The sequence below is a fragment of the Ochotona princeps genome, chromosome 13 (genome assembly GCF_030435755.1).
Source record: "Ochotona princeps isolate mOchPri1 chromosome 13, mOchPri1.hap1, whole genome shotgun sequence".
NCBI lineage: Eukaryota > Metazoa > Chordata > Mammalia > Lagomorpha > Ochotonidae > Ochotona > Ochotona princeps.
The window spans coordinates 25654503-25680401 of NC_080844.1; the positions used below are offsets into that span (position 1 = coordinate 25654503).

Here is a 25899-nt window from a genome sequence, read left to right on the forward strand (position 1 = left end):
AGGAGTTGACTTGAATCCTAAAGATATTGATAAAATTCATATTCCATCCCCACCTCTTTCTGTGTTTGGTAACTTCCCAAATAACTTCCTAAGTCTTCTCAGTAGGGCAGTGTTGAAATTTGATAGGAAGAGATTCATAGACTGAGAAGTGTTGGACTCATAAGGTTTGAGGAATGGAGATTTCATCCATGTGGTATTCATATCTGCTTCACCTGCACAAACAAATTGTCTATACATTTGTGATTTGACAAAGATGTCAGCTATGCAGATCTCTGAAGTAACTTGCTCAATTGAATCTTCATTCCAATCCTTCTCAGTAAAACAGTCCCTTTTTCTCTCAACATAGGCTGAATTCATAATATTAAACTTCTTTGATCCTCCATGTTTTTTTCCTCTAACCTAGTGCATTTCTCAAATTACTGCAGACTAAGTTATGTCCCACAACTTCATCACAAGCTCATATTCGGCTTTTGGTAATTGCTTAGAGTTAAAACAATCATAAGATTGGTGTCCTAATTCCATAGGACAAGAAGAGAAAGAAATGGAGATGTGGGCTCCTTCGTTAATATGTGGATTCACGGTAAAAAGTTGACTGCAGGTGAGAAAAAGGGCAATTGCCAGAAATTGATCATATTGGTTCCCTGATCTCTGACCCAGCATCCAAAACTGTGAGAAATTTTTTTTCTGGTTAATCCTCCCAGTTTGTGGTATTTTCTTATGGTAGTCTAACCTTAGTGAAACATAAACCATGTAATGGAAAACACTGGAGCCCAGTAGGCATTAACAGGTGTTGCAAGGTGGTGGGAGAGACTGGGATGGTAAAACAATTTTAGGAGGTACCAAATAAATAGAATTCTTGACCAAATGACTTCTCAGAGCCTTTAATTGTTAAAGTGCATTTGTGAGTCTCCAAAGGGAGATACTTTATGCAAGGTTTTCTAAATGTGTAATCTTGGAACACTTTACTTAAGCAGCAGATTTTAATATCTTGAACAAAATTGATATTCTAGGAAGCACAATTTGGAAAATGCATTTGTATCAGTTTGACACAATTTTACACTACTTTCTGACATCTATTTTTCACTTGGATTTTGTACTTCATTGTTTTATATAAGTTTTCCAGTTAACAATAATTTAATTAGGACTTACTGAGTATCAAATGTTGTACTGCTGATTTTTCTAACTCCATGTCACTTAATTATTCTAAGAACACCATTCTCAGATTTTTACAGATTATAAAACTAGGATTCAAAATAATTATATAAAAATCATGATTAGAATACAGTAGGAATAGCTCTGATTTTGAAATCATTTTCTTCATTTTCTTCTCCATAAATTTTCAAACATACAGAGACTCAGAGGCTCAGTAGCTCGTATAAGATCTCTTAGTTATTGTGATGATCTTGACTTCATTGCCTGTGCTGTTTCCACTAGAACATGTGTGTGCAAGAGCAGGGGATTTTTCATAGGTGAAGATATGAAGAAGGAAAGACACAAGAGCAATCTAGGGAATAACACATTTGGCTCAAACAGAATTTGTGAAGGGTCAAAATGGAAACATTGAGATGATATACTTGTAATAGATTGTATATGTTTTGGGCACTGTGTATTAATTTTCTTTTGCTTTAACAAAAACGCTAAAATTGTAATGACTTGCTACCACAGTTTTTGTATTTATTGTTCATACCACATGGAGAGTTCAGGTTGTCTGTGGTTGTTCCTGGGTTCGCTGGGTTACAGTCAGTTGATTTGTGTCAGCTCGACTCAGCTACTCGTGTCTTCTCATTCCTAGATTCAAGGTAAAGTCTGAGTCATTATGTGGGGTAAATTGTTCCATGGTAGAAAATTAAGTATAAAAGTATTAGCAAGACATTCCACTGTTTAGAACTGACACCGCTATCTCTTCCACCAATATCTTACTGGTCAAAGTTGAAAGTAGTATTTATTTTACTTATTCTGCCTTGATGGCACTGCAAGAATCTCATGGCAAAGAATGTAAAAGTCTAATCATTTTATCAGAGAAAAGAGAAATACTGAGGATAGCCACTGCGCTAAGGAGTTTGGACATTAGACTATCTAGGAAATCAAAAGTTTTTTTAAACAGATCTTTTTGAATGTTCCTTCTTTCTCTATAGACGTTAAAGAATGATTCTTTAACATTTCATATCTATTGTAAGACTTTGCACAGCACTATGCATATAGCAGGAAGCATTTAAATGTCTTTCTCCATCTCTGTGAGAACATCAGATAATAAACTGCAGTTCATAAATTTTTAGATTTCATAATGAAGTCATTGATTTAATCTGCACCCTGTCATTGATAGATAACTCTTGACACACTCATTTTTGGTCTGGAGAAATGGACATACACTCCATGGGAGTGACCGTTATATTGGGCGAATCAGTAGTTTCACATCTTGTTTGTAATGAATAAAGAAGAGACTGTCGGGCCTGGCAGCGTGGTCTAGCGGCTAGAGTCCTCACCTTGAAAGCCCCGGGATCCCATATGGGCGCCGGTTCTAATCCCGGCAGCTCCACTTCCCATCCAGCTCCTTGCTTGTGGCCTGGGAAAGCAGTTGAGGACGGCCCAATGCATTGGGACACTGCACCCACGTGGGAGACCCGGAAGAGGTTCCAGGTTCCCGGCATTGGATCAGCGCGCATTGGCCCGTTGCGGCTCACTTGGGGAGTGAATCATCGGACGGAAGATCTTCCTCTCTGTCTCTCCTCCTCTGTGCATATCTGGCTGTAATAAAATGAATAAATCTTAAAAAAAAAAAAGAAGATACTGTCTCTCAACATGCTTGCTTTTCCTCATTCTAGTACTCATGTGAAGGAATTTTTTTAGTATAAAAACCTATCAAAATTATGTCGTGACTTACTCTCATATTGGTGAGCAGAGAATTGGGTTAACTTACTGGAATTCCCATCTAAAGGATATTTGTGTCCAGCCTAATCTTGCCAAGAGGATGGGGAATGGGACCTGCCTGTCTGGCCTTGGTCTGAAGATAGCTGCATACTGAGACAGGACTTTAGATTTAGAGCTGAAAGGAGAGGGAGACTCCTGGGTATCTATGTAAGAGAGACATGGTTAAATGCAAGGTAAATGTTTTGCATCATCTTTTAGGTTCTGAGTTTGTTTACAAACCATCCAGAGTTGAATGTAGAATGGTTTCTTTTGATGCTGCATACCTTTCCATACAATGTGCTGCAAAATGTCTGAATAATGCAGTCTAGATTTTTGATCATAGACTCAGGGGCGGAAAGGGGGTAAGAGGAAAATAGGAATAAAGAATTCTATTTCAAGGCGGCCACTAATGGCTCACTCAGTGAGCAGGAACCTCTGGAACAGAAGGACAGCTAAGGGAAGGGACTTCTTTCAGAGTTTCCCCTGTCAGATGCATAGTCTGTTGGTACTGATGCAGTGTAGGCTCTTCGGTACATCTCCTCTGAGATGGAAAGAACTGAGGCTTAAACAGCCTTTGTGTCTTAGTGTCTCCTGTTGTCAAGGTCCCAAGGGTTTTTTTTAAAACCATTGTTAGTGAAAGCTTGATAATTTGTTCTTTTACAGTGTAATTAAATATTTGATTAGTGGTTTCAGCTTTATTCCATAGAGCATGCAGTTTTCCTGAATCAAAGAGTTTTTCTCAGCATGGTGTCAAAAAATGAACGTTTAAGACTCAAACAAGCATCAACCCAGAGCTGATGCAGATACTCTGATTGGTAAAGCCTCTGAGTGATAGGATTAAGCAAAGCTTTTTTAAAAGGGGGACTGCTGCTGTTACCTAACAGCAATGATAGCAAGATGTGTTACTCATGGAAGAATGCAGGCTTATATTTCTAAGTCTGAAATTTATGCTCTTGATATCAGGGGTTTTTTTTGCCATTCTTATTAATGGAAGAAAAATGAATTTGTCAGAGAGGTTAAGGTGTTGAATAAACTCAAATGTGGCGAAAGTCTTTTTCTAGTCATCAAACATTTACTGATCATATTTTGCATATCAGATACTTAAAATATTTCATTGAAAGATGCAAACCTTTGTAAAATCTGTAACTGTTTAGATAAATATGAATAAGTGCAAAAATGGTGATCATTTTTGTGTTGGAAAAGGACAAGAATGAAACAGGGACAAGAGCAAAGAAAACAATTCCTAAAATAAATGACAATTTTTAAAGTGTATGAATGATGAGTGAATGAACAGGGAAAGAAGCAATAATTACAAACAACTTAGTATTAACTTTAAATGCATGTGATTGTGAGTGGTTTTGGCATTAGAACTGAGTAGAAAGTGCCATGTACAAGTTAACAGACTTGTTTGGTACTAAGTGTTCTATTGCAGTTCCTTACTGTGTGATCTTCAATGTCCTTACTTTTAAAATTATGAGAAAGATACTATCTGAATTCCTACTTGATTCTATAGCATGGATTTGCTTTGGGGAAGCTGCTATGCATCCAAGGACTACCTTTGCATTTCCCCACAGTTAGCCAAGGTCACAAACAAGTTTTAGCTAACAGAATGTGAGTGGAATTGACATATGTTGCTTTTGAGGAGGTCAGATACCTGGTGTGCCTGTCCACACTCTGCCCTCTTACTATATTTGTGGTAGAGATAGTGATGTTATAAGAACCTCTGATTGCTGTCTGGTTTGCATTTGGCTCTCCATCAGCAAAAAATAATCTTTTGTTTTTTTAATCTCTGAGCTTTTGCTGTTGTGAATTGCCATGGGGAGCTCACCATTAGTCGTAGATGATTGCCAATAATATCCATGCTATCATGCAATTGTTGAAGCTTCAAACATGAAAGTAGATTTGAAAATCTTTGGGAAATTTTAACTATTAGACAAATTATAGACTATAGCTGAAAAGAAAATTGTATGTTGAAAATTAATAGTTTATTTAATAAGAAATGTAATTTGCTTAGTTGGGGGCATGTTTAAAATGTTTGCTATTATAGTGAGAACATCTTGAAATGTCAAATGAAAGTTTTTGGTTTGAGGTGACAACTAATGCTCGAAGATACAAATACAACAAATAGAAACCCCTGAATATGAATGTAAGGTTCATTTTTATAGTATCTGATTTTCATTTTTAATTGATTTCTTTTTTACAAATGTGAATTTATTGTCTCAAGAGAGATGCACTGGGCCCCTGCTTTTTCTCTTTGCGACAGTTGGCAGTTCTCTGGTTTTCTATTCTATACCTTCAGCTGCCAAGGTAGTCACTAACCACAAACAATTTTCTAATAAGATTTATCATTCCAGGGAATGAACTTAATGTGATATTTGAGTTCTGTGCCTATTCTCAGAGCTGGACAAGTCAGTAATATCACTTGTTTGGTTAATTATGTGTATGAGAGAAGAACTCTAGTAATTAACAGGTACTACTGTTGTCTTGGAACATCTATCACTTCCTAGGAAATTATGATCTGCTGTTTTATGTGAAATTCCAGTCATCATGATATGGAGATAAAATGAATAAATCTGAAAAAAATATTTATTTTTAATGTCATTTGAATTGGATAGTTAGATTTTTGTTTAGTTTCATTTAACATATATGATTTCTGGTATGATTGCAAGCCTTCAGTCTTGGAAATTATGCAAGCTTGTTCTTTTTTGGACTCCACCAACTTCAAAGTTCTGAAAAGTGTTTCCCAGTTTAGTAACCTCATATAACTAATTTTCCTTGCATTTCGTAATATAGGTGATAGAAACTTCTGTGGAAAAAAAGTGTATTTTCCCTGGTGAGATGAAAATAAAGGAGTCTGTATCCTGGAAACATTAAGTAAAAGTAAAACATAATGATGTTTGATTTCGATCTTCTACATCAAAATGTACATGTAGATTTAACAGAATTTTTAAAGAAGGAAATACTAAAGTCAACGTTTGTGTACTCAGAATTTGAGTAAATTTGCTTGTATTTTAACCCTGATCTTTGTTGTCTTATTCTCATGATTCATTATTTCTCTGAACAAAATGTAATACACCTAGATTTAAAGGGAGTAGGAGGGATTGTGTTAAGATAGCGAGGCTGTCAGTTCTGCTTTCAAGAAACGTTAATGCCTGGGCATAAACACAGATGACGTTTTGAGATTCTTCTTAAGGATTCTTTTCATGAATTGACAATTGTACTGAGTTCTAGAATGATTTCTTACTTGATTCAAGTTCAGGTATTATTTTGTCAAAGTTTCCATAAAGAGGAAAAGTAGGATATAAGACAAGAACACATTAGGCTTACCTCTTTCCACACCAAATACTCAAACCTTCAAACTCTGATACTTCCCAAATGAGTAAAAAGGAATTACAAGATGTGATCTGAGAGTTATCAAAGAGTCTTCTGTTCTCCAGTTGCCTAGAAGCATCTGAAGTCTTCACCATCAAACTTAAGTAATCGCATCATTGTCCATCTAGGACTCTGTTAAACCTGAGATGCCAATGGGGTTTAGCAAAGCTGTAGAAGCAAATTGATGTCAAAGGCAGCATACTGAAAATTGATACTGTTCTGCAAAATGTGATATATATGCTACAGAAGTTTTCTAAGAGATGAAGGAATAAATTTCTTATTTGCACTTACTAGTCATAAAATATTGTGCTACTATAGTATTATGGTCTATTTTACTTGCTTAATGATATTTAGGGTTTAGATTGTTGTTAAACTTACTCATATTAAATGTTACTTTATAACTTTATAGCTAAAATTTTGTTCACTCTTTTGACTCTTTACTAAGAATCCTTTTCTTGAAATGTAATTAATTGGCCATAATACATTCCTTTGGAATTTTAATTTTTCTTGTACACTGCTCAGTTACTTCCCCCTCCCCCGGCAAAATTGCATAAGTTTGTAGTTCTGCCAACAGCTTTCTTGAAAATTCAGGATCAAATTGACTTAATTAAAAGAAAAAGATTTATTTTTTCGAAATGCAGAGTAAAAAGAGGGAAACACACATAGTGAGTAAGAGAAAGGGACACACACACACACACACACACACGGTGAGAGAGTTTTGCTCCCTTCTGCTGGTTCACTCACCAAATATCTGCAAGAACTAGGAATAAGCCAGACTACCAGACTGATGTTCAGAACTTGGAACTCTTTTTCCGTCTCTCATGTGAATGACAAGAACTCAAGTACTTGGACCATCATTTACTGCCTGCTAGGTACATTATCAGGAAGCTGAATTATAAGCAGAGTAGCTAGGACTTGAACCAGGCATTCTTCTTTTGGATGTGGATGCACCATAATACCTACCTCTTCATTTTTTTTTCTATTTTAAAGATTTTATTTGCTCATTTGAAAGGCAGAGTAGCAGAGAGGCAGAGAGAGAGAGAAAAAGAAAGAGAGAGAAAGAAAGAGAGATAGAGAATCTTCCATCCACTGATTCACTCCCCAAATGTCCGCAATGCCTTGGGGTGAGCCAGGTTGAAGCCAGGAGCCTGAACTTCGTTTGGGCTTCTCAAGTGGTTGGCAGGGGCTCAAGTACTTGGGCCATCTTACACTGCTGTCCCAGGCACATTAGCAGGAAGCTGCATCAGAAGTAGAGCAGCCAGGAGTCAATATGGATCACAATGATGGCCTGAACATTGAATATATTTTAAACATTTGCAATTTCATAGCTGAAAATTCTGCAACATTTTTTTGTTTTGTTCAATTTACATTTTTGCTATTACAAAGTTAAATATTTTCTTGTTTGTTAAATATGCATATCTGTTTATGTGTTGTTTATATCCTGTGTTTATTTTAATCTTGAGGTACTTTATTTATATTTAATATATAGTTATGTATAACATAATATATAATATATAATATATATAATATATGAGTTATATATAAACATATATATTTATTCATAAAGATTATTTATCTGTTACAGCTAATAGCTTCCACGTTTCCACATTTATTTTTCCAAAGAAATTATAAATTTATACATTTTAAGTGGTCATATCTGTTCTACCTTTCCCTCATAGTTTTCCTCTTTGATAGTATGAAAGATTCTAAGACTGCTAGATTACACACACATGTACTTCTTACTAGTGCAGGCAGTTTTTATATCAGTTGGGAGATGTTCAGTTGCTTTGTGGATTCATTATGATTGTTGGGTAATCAGCTGGGAATTTTGCTGAGCTACTTTTTAAGGCAATGCCCCCTCCCCCATTTCTTTTCTTACTTCTCTGAAAGTTTTTTTTTTTTTTTAACCTTTGGGTTCCAGTAGTTTTTTTCTTTCTTTTCTATTTTCTTTTTTTAGGTATCCTCCCTGTGCATCTGTGTCTTGATATCTGCTATGATAGGAAGCACTGATTAAGGCAATCATGCCCTGGTTCCCTTCTAGTCAGGAATTTTCTTTGTGTGATAATCTAGAGGTAGGGGGTGCAGGACTGTGACTAGATAAAAACCAACGGGATTTTGAGAAGGTAAAGTTGATTTGTGATTCTCTGCCTATGAATATGAGGGCTGTACTCTATGTAAATGACGTCAATGTTAAGTCTGGGAATGGACACATTCTAAGAAACAAAGAAAAAGTCTTGTTTTGATTGGAAGTTATTTCACTCAGGGTTATTTGAGTTGCCAAATCCTTACATAGAGCTACCAAAAAATAATTTGTTGACTCTCTTTTAACTTAAAATTCAGTTATAGATGTAGTTTTAGGCTCCAGATTAACATAAATCAAATTTTTGTTTCTCTTTCTAGGTATCTTGGTTTCTCTTTGTTGAATTTATTCTCACATTAACTTTCTTTTGTATTAGAAATATTGCCTCTGCTGACTTTGAATTTTTGCTCTCAGATTCAAATATCTCAAGAAAGAGCAGTTGCCTTGATTTCGGTTACAGAAAAATTCTGTGTTACTTAAACTGATTTGGCATTTTGGTCCACCTTGTAAGGCTATTATGGAAAAGTCTTGATTGGCTAGATCAGTGCCCCACTTTTATCCCAGGATCTGGAGAGTGGAGTTAATTGGAAGTCTACTGAGAATGAAATTGACCGCTTTTCTATCTTTAGTATTTAATGACATAAAATAGTTTTTTTTTTTTTGAAAGACTATCTGGAAATGTTACATGCTCCTGAAACACCTGTGAGCCCTCATGCCTTGTATCACTGTTTATAATTCCTCATTCAAATACCTGAAACTATCTTATGAGTAGAGGCCAATTAAGATAGTTTCTGGGCTCTGGACACGTATTAGAAATATCTGAAGGTCACTTAGGATAAGTAGATTTTCCCTAGGAATTCTGTTCCTTTTAAGTGAGGCCAGAGAGAACATTAATGATTGCAGAATACAGCCAGAACAAGAATTTATAGGTTAGAAAATTACGGACTAAATCAGCCATAGGTTCACTTGGGAAGTGTATGTTTTCCTCAAGTATTTGAGAGTTTTCAGTAACCACCACATGTCAGCATCATTTAATATAATGTTGTATGATTTTGAGTTAAAACTCATGCTAGGCATGAGGTGTTAGTGAAGAGAAGGATGGAGTTGAAGAGGGACAAGAGTGTAAGTGTGGCTGTAAGTGAGATATTTTTCCTTAAATACCACTGTAAAACACAGTGAAGATAGCCCAGCTTGAAAATCTACTTTGATCTATGAACAGACATATTGGGATCTCAACTGAGGACATGTGGGAGACTGTATCCTTTGGTACTCTGTTGTTTGCCATTACCTGTTTTTTTATAACTTAGGGAACTGAAAAAGTAACATAACACTTACATGTATATCCTGCTGCCCCTGCTGTGGACTTCAGCTTAACACAGTTTCATTCAAGTTCTGTTTTGAATTCTCCACAAGTGTTGAAGAGTAGAAGTATTTCCAGTTGAGCATTTCAAATAAACAGATTCAGGAAAATGTTGACCTGGCCAGTACCCAGCTAGTCTAGTTCTTTGCTTTTGTACTTGGGTACAAGGCTTGTTATGTGCTCTTCATAGTTGGACAGTGTTCTCAAATGATTATGGTTGAAATGCTATTTAAAAGTTGAATTTTATATTATTTTTTCCTTTGTCTTAGATTAATAACTGGTAACAGTAGCAAGGGTAATGTTTCTATGAGCTGTCAGATCCAACATTCAAAATTCCATGGTATTTTTTTTCTACAAGAAGTACTTATTTTTAATATTTTTGTGGTTATTATTATTATTATTACTATTATTATTTTGCCTGAGACCGAAGACAGACGTCTTTAGTGTAAGAATGTTGGTGTAAGGGGTCAAGGTGGATGGAGGGCCTCTTTGGAATTATACCTCAATTCTAATATCCTCCCACCAACCCCTCTGTGTTTAGCTCTGTTTCTCATTCCTATCCTTGATCTTCTAGTCTCTGAAGTCCTGATGCGCTCACTGTCACTTGCACTGCATCTCCATGTGGTGGACTATTTGGATTGTGTATTATTTTACTGTCTTATCCATCATCATACTTAAATCTGCTTTCTAATTGCAGGAATGTGATGAACTGAACATTGTGCTCCAATGGCTTTATTCTTATTTGAAGGTAGACTCTTTAGGGATGGATGGGGAGACAGTGTACAGATAAGTCTACCGTTTTGTACCTGAAACTATTTTTTCTTGTATTGCTCTATCATGTGCCATTTGCTAGTTCATCTTTCTATTTACTGGAACATACCATCAGAATTGACTTTGGGAGTCATTGAATCCATTAGCTTTACACACAGGGATATGGATGAGTGTAGGCATTATTTTTGTAGAAGAGAAAGGTGAAGCTTAATTTTGTTTCTACCGCCCACATTTGCTATAAGACTGGGAAATAATTAAAAAAAAAAAAAACCAAACAGGTGAAAGGTTTTACACTGTAATTTATAATACTCTATTAAAGTGATAAATGACCAAAGGATTAAAAGTATGGAGCTTTTTGGCAGGCTTTAGGACGTTCATGCAAGAGTAAATTACTTTGGAACTTCTGTTACTTTCTTAGTATTTGTTACCAGATTTTGCCTAAGGCACGATGCCAAGCAGCTCCAAAAGTATGAATTATTTCTTATAGCTATATCTTTTTTGCATAATTAAATATATCTCATATCTCTTTAGCAAATGAATAAAACTAGATTGCTATGTATTTAGTCCTTTTCACTTCATCTTTATGGTGCTTTTAAAAAGATAACTCCACACCATATGCTATGTACCAGAATGACTGTAAATAATCATAAAATTAAATGCCAGAATTTACCACTACATGTGGTTTCTCATTAAGGTTTGATGTGGCTTCTCTAAACCGAAAATGGTTGAAGGGTTGATTTCATGTATTATCAAGCTGTTTTCTGAGCCTTCTTGCTGGCCCACCTACCTGGATATATAATTAACTTCAGCTCTCAAAGACTTCTGCTGGATTTGGATTATATCTTTGGGAAAATAAGAGGTTATTCTCTGAAACACATATGTGCTGTAGGAATAGCAACTACAAAGTATCTTCTGTGGCTGTTTCCTAATATGATGGCAACCATATGTTCTGGATATTCCCTAACAATCCTATGTCATGTACCCTGATCTGGGGCTTGGAAAATACAGCCAATACCATATGCAACACTTACTAAGTAAGGGGAATAAATCAGGCTGCTGTTGCTAATGAGCTACATGTTATTTTAAGATGAATTTGAAACAAGTCTAGACTATGTCATTATTTAAGATTTAATACTTTAATTTTCATTTTAAAAAATACTGTCTTCTAAAGAACTAAACAGTTTTATGAAGAGAGGACCATGGTTAGCTTTATGATAACAAATTCATATAAAAGGGAAGTTAAAGACATTAAAATTAGTAGAGAGTATATATATATATATATATAAACATAATTATCTGTATTATTTTCTTAAGATATTGTATTATGGAGAATTTTAGATTTATTTGTATATAGAGGAGATAATGACTTTATGTTCAAAAATCAGTTTGGAAGAGATTTTGTAAATTAAAATTGAGCTTCTGTGTGTGTGTTTTATTTTACCTTGATGGCAAGTAAAGATTGGCTCCACTGAAAAGTGTATTAATATTTGTGCATCTTTTAATTGATTGTTTTCAATTCAGTCACCAAAAAAGGGATATTTATTTCAGTAACAATTATTTTTCAATGGCATTTATTGTGAAAGAGACTATTTTGGGGGTTGAGGCACTGCAAATAGATGCCTTCATTTTTCTCAACCAGTCATGCAAACTGAAGTGATTGGTCAAGAGGACAATTTGTGGTTGTTAAAAGTCACATTTTTCAGCCACATGACTTAAGCAAGTTAAATTGTTTCTTATGAGTCTTGATTCTTTTTTCACTTGTAAACTGGAAAACATAATGCTTACCTCACAGGTTGCTGAGCAAGTTAATTGAGATGTTATTAGAGTGTTTAACCTAATTCTGGCACATGGTAATTCAGTCATATTAGCAAATGAAGCTATTACTGTTCTAATAGTTTGATTTTTGTTTAAAATTAGTCAATGACGTGTCATCATCAGACATTGGTTTCATTCAGCACAAGGATAGGAAATAGTTTCTTGGTCTTCTCAGTATTATATTGGGTTATGAGTAGAGATAAAGAATAACATGAATAATGTAAATTTTTGTTCTTTAATGATTGACATCACCAATTCCTGAAAACTCCATTCCTCTGAATGTCTTTTGATTTTTTTCCTACTCTTTGAATGTCAGGAAGTTCCCAGACCTTTAATAATCTAGGCTACTTAACTTACAAGTACTGTCTTTAACAAGTTCTAGTTGCTCAGTTATGTGGGGGAATCTCATTTGAGTTGATTTAATGATGCATTGACTGATTGTTTAATAAAGTAACCCCATTGAAAAAAAAATAAAATAATCTAGGCTACTTCTTAGAGTCTTAGGAATTAACCGGGTTGATGCAAGGGCTGGTGTTACCCAACAACAAAACATAAATTCAACCTCTAGAACCACAAATAGGGCAGAAGAGCAGAAAAAAAAAACCCCTTTTTATTTTTGCATTTCTTATATAAGCAGCTTTACAATGTAATATATTTTTATCACATCCAATGAATTGGCTTTATTGAAGCAGCTAAAATTAAATGAAATAGGCACTATACTGGAACATCTTGGTTGCTGTGAGAACAGGCTGTGTCTAAAATACATCACCAGAATGTAAAGTAAAGGAAAGCATCCACGTGAGAAAGAAAGCTGAAGTGCCTGGGAGATTAGGGCACAGCCAGTCTTTACAGACAGAATTGGTGCCTGCTCAGTTGGATAAAAACACCAAAGCGATGGTAGGACAAGGATAACCATATTCACCCTCTGAATCTATTTCTTCTGAGAAACTTGAAGGTCTTTGCTGCAAAGTATAGCCCATCTAGACCTGTGCTCTTGAACATTTTAATTTGAAACAATCATAACCTTTGTTAGTGAGAAATCCTGCACGTAAGTATGGAAAAGAGATCAGGTCATCTGTTTAGGAATAAGTTGGGGGCCTAACAATGTGATCTAGCAAGTAAGGCTGCTGCCTGCAAAGTAGGATCCCATTTAGGTACCAGATCTAGTCCCGGCTGCATCCAAACCAGCTCCCTGCTAGTGCATCTGGGAAAGCGATGGAGGACAGTGGTTGGGCTGCTTCACCTGTGAGGGAGAACCTAGTGAAGTTCCTGGATCTTAGTTTCAGCCTGGCCAAGCCCAGGCCATTGCATTGGAGCTAAGCCAGCAGATGGAGGATCTCTCTGTCTTTCCCCCGTTTCTCTCTGTAACTCTGCCTTTCAAATAAATATGATAAATTTTGCCTGCTTGGTTTTCCACCTCTCCTGCTCATCGACTATCTCAACTTTCTCCAAGATAGTAATTCAAGATTTTCAGAGGTCCTAAGCACAGGAACTATAAGAAATTCTTCCTTTTATTTATTTGAAAGTGTTAGAGAGAGATCGTCCATCTGGTGATTTACTTCCCAGATAGCAGAAATAGCTCGGATTAGGCAAAACGAAAGCCAGGAGGCAGGGACTTCTTGGATTCCTGCAAGAGTAGCAGGGGCCCAAGCACTTTGGCCATTATCCACTCTTTTCCTAAGCTACTAGCAAGGAGCTGAAAGGGAATTGGATAGCCAGAATGAAAACTAGCATTCTAAGTTAAACTCTTTGAATCTTTTCTTTATATATATGATGACACTGAGATTTAGAGGAAGGAAATTATACATTTAAAAAAAATCACAAGCTAATTAATATCAAAGCAGGTCAGAGAACCTCTGTCTCCCAACATCCCCAAAAGCTGTTTTACTTCCTTTACAACATCCCTCCCTCATTTACCTTGTCTATGTCATGCAGGAAGCTTAAAGAGAAAACCTGAATGGGATACTACTATTATTACTATTTTCATAGATGGGAAACGTAAAACTGTATATATATATGGTAAGAAAGTTGGTATAATCTCCATGCATATCTATATAGTGTGAACCTGTTCTTTCATAAGCATGTGTTTTTAATTGAAGAAAATTGATTGGGTTTGGCTGCATAGCAAATATAAAAGAGAAATTTCTTTAATCACAGTGATTAACTAAATATAGTCTTCTCAGCAGAATATTGACTGAGTTACTTGTAAACGACCAATTCCATGCTTTCCCCTCTGAAGCTGATTATATAGTGTCTTCAAGAATGTGACAGTGAAGAAATGAAAACACTTTTCTGTGCAGTGAAGCCAGATGTTGGACTTGAGCAATAAAAGGAAGATAGTATTGGATGCTTCATTTAACGTTTGCTTGTGTTTTCAGCAGTATTAAGCAATGTTATTTACTGCAGGGTCAGGTAGCAGAGTTGATTGTTGACTGACATTACATGCATTTGTTAGCATATCAGTTTTCTGTTGTTGCTTAGCAGTTTAACAAAAATTTAGTGGCTTACAACAAGTTTATTTTCTGTTTATGGAGACCAGCAGACTGGATACAAATTTGATGGTTTTTCTGTTCTCTTCTGGCTGTGTGTGTGTGTGTACGCACGTATGTGTTATGCAATTTTATCAAAAGGCACCATTACTGAGAGGGAAACAGAGAGAGGGAGAATCTTCCATTTGCTGTTTTACTATCCAAATGACCCACAACCACTAGGCCTGGGCCAGGTCAAAGCCAGGAGCCTGGAATGCCAAGCCAGGTCTTGTATATGAGTACAAAAGGCAAGTCATGTTTCTGCTCCTTCCTGTGTGCATTAACAGGGAGCTGTGTCACAAGAGGAGAAGCTGGGATGTGATGTTTCAAGCTGTGGCTTAATCTGAGGGGCCACAATGCTGGGACAGGATCTTGTGTTCATACTATCACCATGTTAAAATCAAGTGTCATCTGAGATTTGAAATCTCCAAGTTCTGTGCAGTTGTGTAACCAACATTCCCATTTTCTTATTAAATATTGACTGGAGAGAGCTCTGCACTTCTGGAAGCTACTCTCCTTTCAAAACATTGCTTCCAGATCAGCAGACCAATGTCCCTCTGAGATTATACCTTCCTTTGAAGAATCCTTGGATCATGTCAGATCTACCTTGGATAATCTCCCCTTTGATGACCTGGAGTTAACTGATCTATTTGTCAATCATGAGTGTGATGGTCTATGATTTTCACAGCACTGTTCTGCTTATACTTAGGGAAAGTCAGGAGTTACTCAGGCTCTGAACATGAGGGAAATGGAATCTGGAGAGCTGGCATAGACAACAGATTTTTCTAGTTATGGCCAGAGTAAAAGAATAATGAAACATTAATTATGCCAAGTTTGGATCTTTTTAACTCAAACAAGTGAATGTTCAAATGTTTATTTTCTTTTTATTTTTGAGGAGGATTTCAGTGGAGAAGGGGGAGGGAACTTTTTCAAACTGTGAATGATATAGTTAGAAATTTTAAAATTTTTTCAAAAATTTAGGGCTTAATGGTTTGAGGAGCAATCACTGTTTCAGTGTTGAAACTGTTTTTCTATCGGTTATAACTGTCATTAAAATTCTTAAAAGCCAACAGATGGCCAAAAAGTCCTTTTAACTTGAGAACCACTGTTGTAATTTTTGTTTTAATGCTACTCAAATCTAGTTGTTGAGTTACAAGGATTTAAAACTCAGAAGGCTTACTAGCTTCATGCGTATAAATTCTGAGTTTTATAGAAGGTATGAGTAAAAGTGATTTTGGCAAGCTCATGTCATCAAGTATGGAGTAATTAATTTTCAAACCAGTTTTGGATTTATCTCACAAAAAGGTGTCATGTAATTTCTAATTTTATTTCTTTTGATAACAATATCACCTTCCACCCAGTCCAGATTTCCCTGAAAAAATAAAAGTATTCTGGTGGGATTTTGAGATCAGGCTCAATTTTAGTAGAAATAGCTTCTGTCTGTAGGGGTTCAGTTCAGATTGGTTTCACGTTTGCAATGTGTAGTTCTAGCTGTGGCTTCAGGTTTGGAATGGCAGCATCTGGCTGGGCTGTTGTACAAGGCCTCGGGATTGCCAGTGCTTTTCTGGTGCTTTTCTGGAGGACAACAGGAGTTTGATTTAACCTAGAGGTTTGTCAATTTTTGCAGTTGTCACCCTGCCACTTTGTACTTGTAATCCATAGTGTTACACTCTAGCTGTGGAATATGGTCCTGGTTTCAGTCCTTTTTGTGCTGGAAAAAAATAAAAGCCTCCATGATTGAAGAAAAAGTAGAAAACTCAGATACTAAGTGGATATTATATTGTGCTTGTATTTTTACCCTCTCCCCATCCTTGTTTCCCTTCCTGTCCAATGTCTCTAAAAAGACTTTGAGAAAAATATTAATAGTAGAGAAAAAAGAAGACATATTCTGTGACAAGAATGCAGCTTTGGACAGAGACATAGTGTGGTCCTTCAGTCCTTAGACCTCTGCGGAGAGAAGTGCCATGACAGTGGTGCTGATGCGCGATCCCAGAAGTCGTAAAGCTCAACTACAGCTTTAAGGATTCTGATATTTTTTTGTTTGTTTTCTGAAGATTTTTCTCATGCAAAGTCCTCCAAATTAAGGAGATTATTGCATATTTCTAAAGGCTTGTTCTCCCCTTCATTCCATCCAGTCATTCCTTTTTTCCTTCTTTCTTGGTGACAAATGTTTTATCATTGTGAGAATAACTTCCACAATGAATGATTCTGAGGAAGAAACACATTCAGTGTTAAAAGGACCTAGTTATGCCTAATTGTTTTGGTAGTTACACTTCTGGCTGGATTAGTTCAATGATATCTGCAAGCTTTCTTATTGAAAATGCTTCTTTTCAATAGGTAAATATCTATGGTGAAATAGTGTTAACTATTGTTAAATGACTGCAATGCTAGAAAACTGCTATTTCAACTGGCACTATATGATCAACAAGGGTATTCAGCCTTCTGATGAGAAATGTATTAAGTGACTCTCAGAAACGAAGGTCCTGTGTGTTCCAGTTTGGGTTAGGCCTAACAAAACAATAAGGGCATTTCCTCTTGTGGCTCCTATATAAGAAATAACTCTGCATTCTTTGCCTTTTGGAAATAGTGACCCTATTTCAGATGAAGTGGCATGAAGATTCTCAATACTGGCCAAGTGGGGTTTCAGGAAAAGTACATGAGTCATTCATTTATTTACCACTTAAAATTTTACAGCCAAATCATTGTAATGCTTTTATCTCAGAAACTTTTGCCATTAATAAGGTTTTTTTCCTTTCAAATTATGTTCTTAAACTTAGACAAGCCTCTCTTTTATGCTACTCAAAAAACATTCTGAAGAGCTTTACGATGTCACTGATGTGGAAATTTAACTGAGTTGAGCACTTTGTATTAGAGTTAAGTTTTGAATTCCTGTTGAAGCAATGCTTTTTATGGAGTTCACATAGCAATTTTGGAGTGTGTGGCATTAGTGAAGCGTCATGGGATCACAGCAGAGAATGGATAAATCAATAAGACCCTCATGCCCGAGACATTCTATTTTCTCTAGGTTGATTGCTTTCTTCTAAAAGAAAAAAAAAAAGAAAAAGAAAAAGAAAAAAACTCAGACAATCAAAATGCTATATCCTCAGAATAATACCTTGGATGAAAACATTGCTTTTCAATCCTAACATTTTCTGTTCTTCTTACTGTTTAAAGTGTATTTTTCATAGTAATATAGAATGTTTATTTGAAGTGTTAGACATTCTCTACTTCAATGAATCTTTGGAAAATTTGGTGTTTCATAGATGAGAATGTCAACTAAGTATAGAAATATACAGCAAGTAGTTAAACCTAGGACACAAGCCAGGTCTTATAATTCTTACAATCATATTCTATCGCTTTGAGTCTGATATAAACATCTTGTAACAATGTCCTGACTGTTTGCTCCCTGTAGAGTTACTACTCAATCTTCTTAAATCTTTATACTCAAAAAGAGTTTATCTTTCTTGGCCAGAGGGTTCTCCAGCAAAACTTTTGTGTTTTCCTGTTACATGTTTCAAGCAGATTACCCTGAAGCAAGGAAATTCAATCTTTTAACTAGAAGAAAGTTATTTGGAATAGAATAAGAATGGCAGAATAGGCACACAGCTTTGACAAAACACTGCATCTCTTTTCTGTTGGGCATTTGAAATTGGTGCATACAAATGATTCCTATGATTTGGTAACAATAGAATATGTGGTATTTTTTGTGTGTGTCTTCCAAAATATTCTCTGGCTCAGGGTGTCTTTATGCAACAAATGTTTATTGAAAACCTATTAAGAGTCTAGCATTACATTGAGTGTCTAATGAACATTCTTTGTTTTTAAAAGTCATGTCTAGTACAGCAACAGCTGTAGTCTCTTTCAGATATAATGTGATATTGTGAGGGCTATAAAAATGACAGAAGCATAAATCATAAAAAATGTGACAGGAGTTGAAAGAAGCAGGATTGGAGCCACATGCAAATGAAAGAAAATACAGATTTATTTCGTTTTCACATGAACAATTTGTGCAAGTATACAATTCAGGTTGCCTGGTAACATTGCAATTAACAGATATTTAAGTTTATTCTATCTGTTGTTTTTCTGACATTATCAACATTTAGCTTCAATTTAATGGTTGGAAATGACTATACATGCATGAGAAACAAAATCCCTATTGTATCAAGCCTAAGAGAAAAGGAGTGAAGAATGGTGTTCTTATCTTTAAGAATACTTTCATGAAGCATCATAGCACTTCTGCCCACTTTCTATGCACCAGACCCTAATGATACTTAGATATAAACTGGAATTCATTAACCTATTAGAAAAAAAGGTAGTTACTGGAGCATAGTGGACTTTAAAAAAGATTTTGTTTTCTTTCTTTCTTTTTTTATTGGAAAGTCAGATATACCGAGAGGAGGAGAGACAGAGAGGAAGATTTTTCATCCGTTGATTCACTCCCCAAGCAGCCGCAGTGGCTGGAGCTGAGATGATCTGAAACTAGGAGCAAGGAGCCTCTTCCAGGGTCCCAAGGCTTTGGGCCGTCCTTGACTGCTTTCCCAGGCCACACGAAGGGAACTGGGCGGGAAGCGGGGCTGCCGGGATTAGAACCGGCAACCGTATGGGATCCTGGTGTGTGCAATGTGAGGACTTTAGCTGCTAGGCTACTGCACTGGGCCAGAGGATAGTGGATTTTTTTTTCTGTTCTCAGGAGTTAAAGAAAATTCTGAATCAAGATGGCAGAATAGGGTAAGGACACATTTAAACGGACAGAAAAACATTTAATCAGGGTGAAGCAGAGAGGACACATTCCACGAAATAGGAAAGGACAGAACAACAGCGGAGGGGTACCTGGAGACTGACAGACACAGGAAAGCAGCGAACACAATGGTGAGGTGTTGCAGTGACTGATTTTCCAGCCGCATTCAGCTAACGGCGATCTGAACTCCACCGGTGGCCAGAACTCCACCAGCAACCAGGTGGGAAGGGACTTTCACTGGGAGCTTGGGAGGTGAACCCAGACACAGAACTGTCCATCCTGCTGGTCCGTTTGATTTGACCAGGAGCAGAGTCAGAGCAGCAGATCCCAGATGGACAGTGCGAGAACAGCGTGGATTTCACAGCCCAGTCAATTCCCTAGAGCATTAAATGTATTTAATGAAATAATAAAGGAAAATTTCCCTAATCTAGAGAAAGAATTGAGAAACAAGATCCAGGAGGGGCACAGAACTCCCAACAGGCTTGATCAAAAGCGATCTTCACCATAACACATGATCATCAAGCTCTCTTCAATTGAACATAAGGAAAAGATCCTTAAATGTGCACGTGAAAAAAATGAATTGACATATAAAGGAAAGCCAATTAAACTCAACAGATTTTCTCTTACAGGAAACTCTACAGGCAAGAGGAGAATGGAGTAACATATTCCCGATTCTAAAAGAAAAAAATTGTCGGCCCAGGATAACATATCCAGCAAAGCTTTCTTTTGTCTTTGAAAATGAAATAAAATTCTTCCACAGTAACGAAAAGTTAAAAGAATTTGCCTCTTCCAAAACTGCCCTACAAATGATACTTGAAGATGTTCTCTTAACAGAGAAGAGGAATAGCACCCAGCAAAATCAAAGGCAAATGGGAAGAACATCCCAGTAAAATGACAACAGAAGACTAAACCAATGAACAACCCATTCCTAAAATAACAGGACCAAATTGCCACCCATACATATTAAACTCTGAATGTAAATGGCTTAAGCTCAATCAAACGTCATAGATTTGTAGACTGAATTAAAAAACAAAACCCATCTATTTATTGTCGAGAAGAGACATACTTCACCAACAAAAACCAGCGGAAACTTTATTGCATGGGTTTTGATGTTTTCGGTTAGTTTCATCTCTTCAAAACACTTTTTTTTCTGATTAAATCATTCAATGACTGGTAGATCATAGAGTAGCATCATTTTCTTCAGGAAGGTTCTTGATTTTCATTTCTTCAGCTACATGTTAGTCATTTAGTAGCATGTTATTTAACTTCATGGTGTTGTTAATTTCTTTTTTTTCTCCCTGGTGTTGATTTTTTATTGTGACTTTTCCTTTAAGGGGATGTATAGTAGCTGTGTAATGTAGACTGTCATTTCTAGTAACATGTTATTTAACTTCATGGCATTGTAAATTTCTATTTTTCTTTCTATTGTTGATGTTGTATTATGAGTTTTCATTTAAGGGGATGTGCAGTAGTTGTGAAATGGAGACTAACATCCAGATGTGAGGATACAATGTAGTGTGCTTTTCTACTTCCAGACAAAGATGGACTTACAACGAAACTGCTTACTATATCTTGACAGTAGGATGCTGGACTCTCTGCCTTTGTCCATGCCAGCAATGATAGACATATGAGTGTGTATGAAGAACTATACTTTAGTAATGATATGGAGGAACTAGGTTGGGGGGGAGGGAAATTGGGGAGGGGATAAAGAAAATGCCAGGAGCCTATGGAACTATATCATAAAATGATAATAATAATAAAATGTAAAAAAAAAAAAGAAAATTCCATCCAGAAAGGAATAGGTCTGTAGGGCCCCTATAGAACTGTACTTTAAGCTAGGTCTCTGCTGAAGATTAGGAGTATATTGAATAAAACATTGGGGGAAATATTGTTAAGCAGAGTTGAGAAGTACTAGAATTTACTTTCAGAAACCACCTTGCCAGAGTAAGGAATGTAGTCAGTCACCATAAATCTATTTTATGCTGAAGATATAAAAGAAACATTGCACAATGTCCTTAATATCTGAACTACCTTGTCTAATCATATGCATCTAGCTGCTAAAGACTGAATTATCACATCATGCCCATGGAAGTGAAACGTAATTAGAAAATATATTTATTAAAATTATTGTCCATGTACATTAAATTCGATAATAGCTTGTTAAATTAGGAAAGCTAGAAAATTAATTAATCATGGATTCTGATTATGCCGTATAATAAGTGTGAAAGAGTAATCTCTAGGACCATTTACACAACATGTTCATTTACTAACAGGCATCATAATAGCATCACATCTTGCTTAAAACAAAGAAACGATTAGTTCTAAAACATAAAAGCACCTAACCCAAGATGGGCTATAGTAGCACAGAGATAGTAATAACACAGCATGGACCCAGTGTAATAGTCTAGTGGCTAAAGTTTTTGCCTTGCATGTGCCAGGATCCCATATGGGTGCCAGTTTGCTCTGCTTCCCGTTCAGCTTCCTGCTTGTGGCCTGAGAAAGCAGTCAAGGATGGCCCAAGGCCTTGAACCCTGTATGTGCGTGGGAAACCCAGAAGAAACTCCTGGCCCCTGGCCCCTGGCTTCGGATTGGCTCACCTCTGGATGTTGCGGCCAGTTGAGGAGTGAAACAGTGGACAGATCTTTCACTCTGTATTACCTTCTCTCTGTAAATCTGACTTTCCAATAAAAATAAAATAGATCTTAAAAAAAGCACATGCTTATTGAACACCTATCATGCACCAGGCATATTTCCGTGCACTTGGTGCATGTTAGCTTATTTGATCAATATAGCCACACCATGATTTCCATTTCTATTAATGTCCACTTTTACAGATGAAGAACTGAGACTGAGAGAGAGGATAGGAAGGTTGCTGAAAATGCCATGGCTAATATGTAGAGAAGCATGAACACAAAACTATGCATCCTGGCTCATTGAACATTCTAGGTCATAATAGGGACCTGGCAGTAGCTAACTAGCAGTAAGACTCTTTGGGAAAGGTGTTTCATTCCATCATGTCCCAGTTTCTCAGATATGATGGAATAAGAAGCTATATATGAGAGATTTAGCCTGGGGCCCAGCACAAGGTAAGTGCTCAGTGGTTAAAAGGCTTAACAAGACTAAATCATTAATCATAAACAACGGCCAATATTTGCTCTTAACTTGACAAACCAAAAGGCTGACCAAAATCTATTACTAACATGACATTAAATTCTCTTCCAAAAGATTAAGATCTCTCTTTCTTCCATGCATTTACCTCAGCCCCCTGAGGTCTGTTTTGCTGCTTATTCTTGAGTTGGAACTGCTTTTCACCACCATCTGCTACAGTGTTGTGTAACAGCAAACAATAGCCTCCTAAAAATGTTTACAAATGCTTCTTACATTAGTGCTGTATATTTTTTCATTAGGCTGTGGCATCTCCATTGAAAAATTATTTTAATCATTGCAAACTGAATTACACAAGGAGAAAGCATAAAGAGATAGTACTTAAAAGGGTGAATGTACATTAATTGCTTCAGCTAATGAAAGAAACATGACTTAGCCACTGCACACAACATGAATCTTAAGATGCATGGACAATTGACTCCGGTAATAAAACAAGTATTAGTGTGTTAAATCTGAAATCCCCATTATGCTTCATGCAGCAAGACTGACGGTGTACCTGCTGTTCAGTGTGCATTGCCTCCTCTTGACACGACAAGCTAATTATAGAACAAGGCATAGAGTAAAAGCATGTGACCCGTGTTAGGAGACCTTCAAAAACCCTGCAGTTATGTAGGGTGAATCTTTGTGTGTGTGTGTGTGTGTGTGTGTGTGTTTGTGACTGTTACAAGTACATGCTGGTTAAAATTACTTCGGAATATACATAGGCAATCTTAATTAAAATATTAATTATTTATGTGTACATACAGTTTATTTCACTTATATTGGGATCTTGTTTTGTGTGCCTTGTCTCTATAAACTAGTAAATTATTAAGCCAAGGATAATTAGTGTCACAGTTTCAAGATGCCATCTATTGATTTCTTTGTCTGCCTTTTCGTTTCATGAACCCTAATGTAAAGATAGCGATAAAGCCATAGCATTTAAGAGATAAGGTGACAAGTGGATGTTTATTTTTATTGCTCATTTAGAATCATAGAGGTCATAGTAACTTAGAAACAATGTAATAGGTATTGCAGAAAAGTTTGTGGGGAATGGAATTGAAGCAAAAGTTTATTCTGGTTTAAAGACTAGAGATATCCATGTGTACTTTCTTTTTATTTGCATTTCCATTAACTTTTTAAAGACTTGTCATAGTATCCTGTAGTCTTGTCCTTATAAGCTAAAAATATCACCCAAATGGGAGCCTCAGTAAAATTTGTTATGCTCCAAGTGCCCCCACTTCAATTTTTTTGAAATTTGAGGGAATTCCTAATACTTAAGGTGTTACACTACTATGGACAACTCCTGGCTAATCTAAAGCAACTTATTTTCTAAATGAAAATCTGATAGAATTAGCTGTGGTGAGCATTTTTTTATTGCTTTGTGTTTTAGCTTGTATACTTTTTATAATTTTCTCAGTAATACCTTGACTGTATTCAAATGCGTTTTTGACATATCTTTCTGAGTATGTAAATTGGCATCTTAGTACCTACTACTCAAAAAATTTGGATGGACACAGAGCCTTATAGTTATTTTATATGGTCAAAATTTCATTTAATTTGTAATATTTTAAGAGTTAAAATAAATTCTTGGTGTATGTCTGCTTTTGAAGTTACCTGCACATTAATATCTTTTCAATTTATTTCAATTAGCTTGTGTGTGTGTGTGTGTATATCTATCTATATATATATATAATTTTTGTCTATTTTATTTTGTAAGTTTTACTTTTTCTGATGTCTTTTCAGTCCTTTTTAAAGTTGAAGACAGGCAGTCATTTCTGAATTCATGAGCATAGGAGTTCATTCACCATGGACATTGAAGACTGAGGGTAAGTACAAGTTCCAGAATCTCACCAAGTGACTTTTGGGGCGTTTTACACTAGGGGTTAATCATGTAAAAGGATGAAATGGGAGTGGCTATAATTTTTTAAAAAATGTATTTACTCAGCTGATGATTCTTAATGTCAGTGCACATTAGAACCATTCGAAGGCTCTATCTGTGTGTGTTCTTTGGGAACTTTGCCTCAAAGATTTAGTCAATTTTTGTGGAATTCTAGAGATCTATATTACTTACACACACTTCAAAGGATTTCAAGGCAGATAATCTGAAAATGGTACAGAAACTGGCAAGAGATACCGATTTCCAAAAATTAAGTATATATATATATTTTACTTATTTTGCTGTTCAACACATACTCAGTGAATACTTGGGTCCTACTCCCAAAGTTGACCCTCAAGGAGCTTGAAACATACCCAATTTTAATCTGACAAGATAGATGTTATGATAGATGTTCCTTATAAAATTTCATTCTTATGCTAACTGTACTGAAGGTGTCATAACTGAGAGAAATTGTATGTGAGCCGGAGCCTGAATATCAGGAGGTAGGAGGAGTTGGCTGCTTGGTGTTGTGTCGGCGTGCATGTGTGTATGTGCACATATGTGTTTTGTGGAGGCACCAGGAGGATATAAGTCATGGAGCTGAGTTGGGAGAAGGTGTGGGAATGTGAACAAGGTGACTAATGTTCAGTGGGCTAAAGAACCTATAAGGCACATTTTGAGATCTCAAAGGAATGAAGCTATGGGGAGATAAATAATGTTGAAATAATTTAGGTAGTGGATGTAAGACAAGAGAAATGACTTTCTGGGAAGCCTTTTGATTAACTACCAGTTGAATCATGCAGCCTCATCATGTTCTACGGGATTTCTCAGGAGAAGGTATTTTGTTTCAGCAGTCAACTTCTGTGAGTATGTGGTAAAAAGAGAAGGTTTCATGGAAGTCATTGGGATTCCATTGAACATTGGAACATGGGTTACTTTAATTACAAACTTTTCATTTAGATATAATTTTAAGTATATGGAAAAGTTACAAGAATGATATAAGAAATAACCTTACACTTTAACCAGATTCACTGGTTGGTAATGTTATTCCCTATTTGACACTCTCTGTTTTGCCCTCACTTTCTCTCCCTACACATGTATCATATGTACACAGAGACATAAGTTTCTTCTGAGTATAAAGAGTAAATTGGACGTAGTATGCTCCTTTACCCCCTACATAGAGTATATTTCGTGAGGAAAAAAAACATGCTTACATCAAAGTAAATAAGAAAACTTTTCCTTTTTAACATTGCTCTCATATTATTATTGATTCAACAGTCCATGCCAAATTTTGTCTGTTGTCTCTAT

The 25899-nt window shown here is 36.1% G+C and overlaps 1 long non-coding RNA gene across 2 annotated transcripts in view; it reads left to right on the forward strand.

The window, feature by feature from the left end:
- LOC131481622 (uncharacterized) overlaps positions 1 to 25899 on the forward strand; it is a 340971-nt gene that overhangs the window by 90978 nt on the left and 224094 nt on the right. For both annotated transcript variants that reach the window (XR_009246453.1, XR_009246454.1), the window contains exon 3: positions 24471 to 24541. This is a non-coding gene — a long non-coding RNA (uncharacterized LOC131481622). The remainder of the gene's footprint in view (positions 1 to 24470; positions 24542 to 25899) is intronic.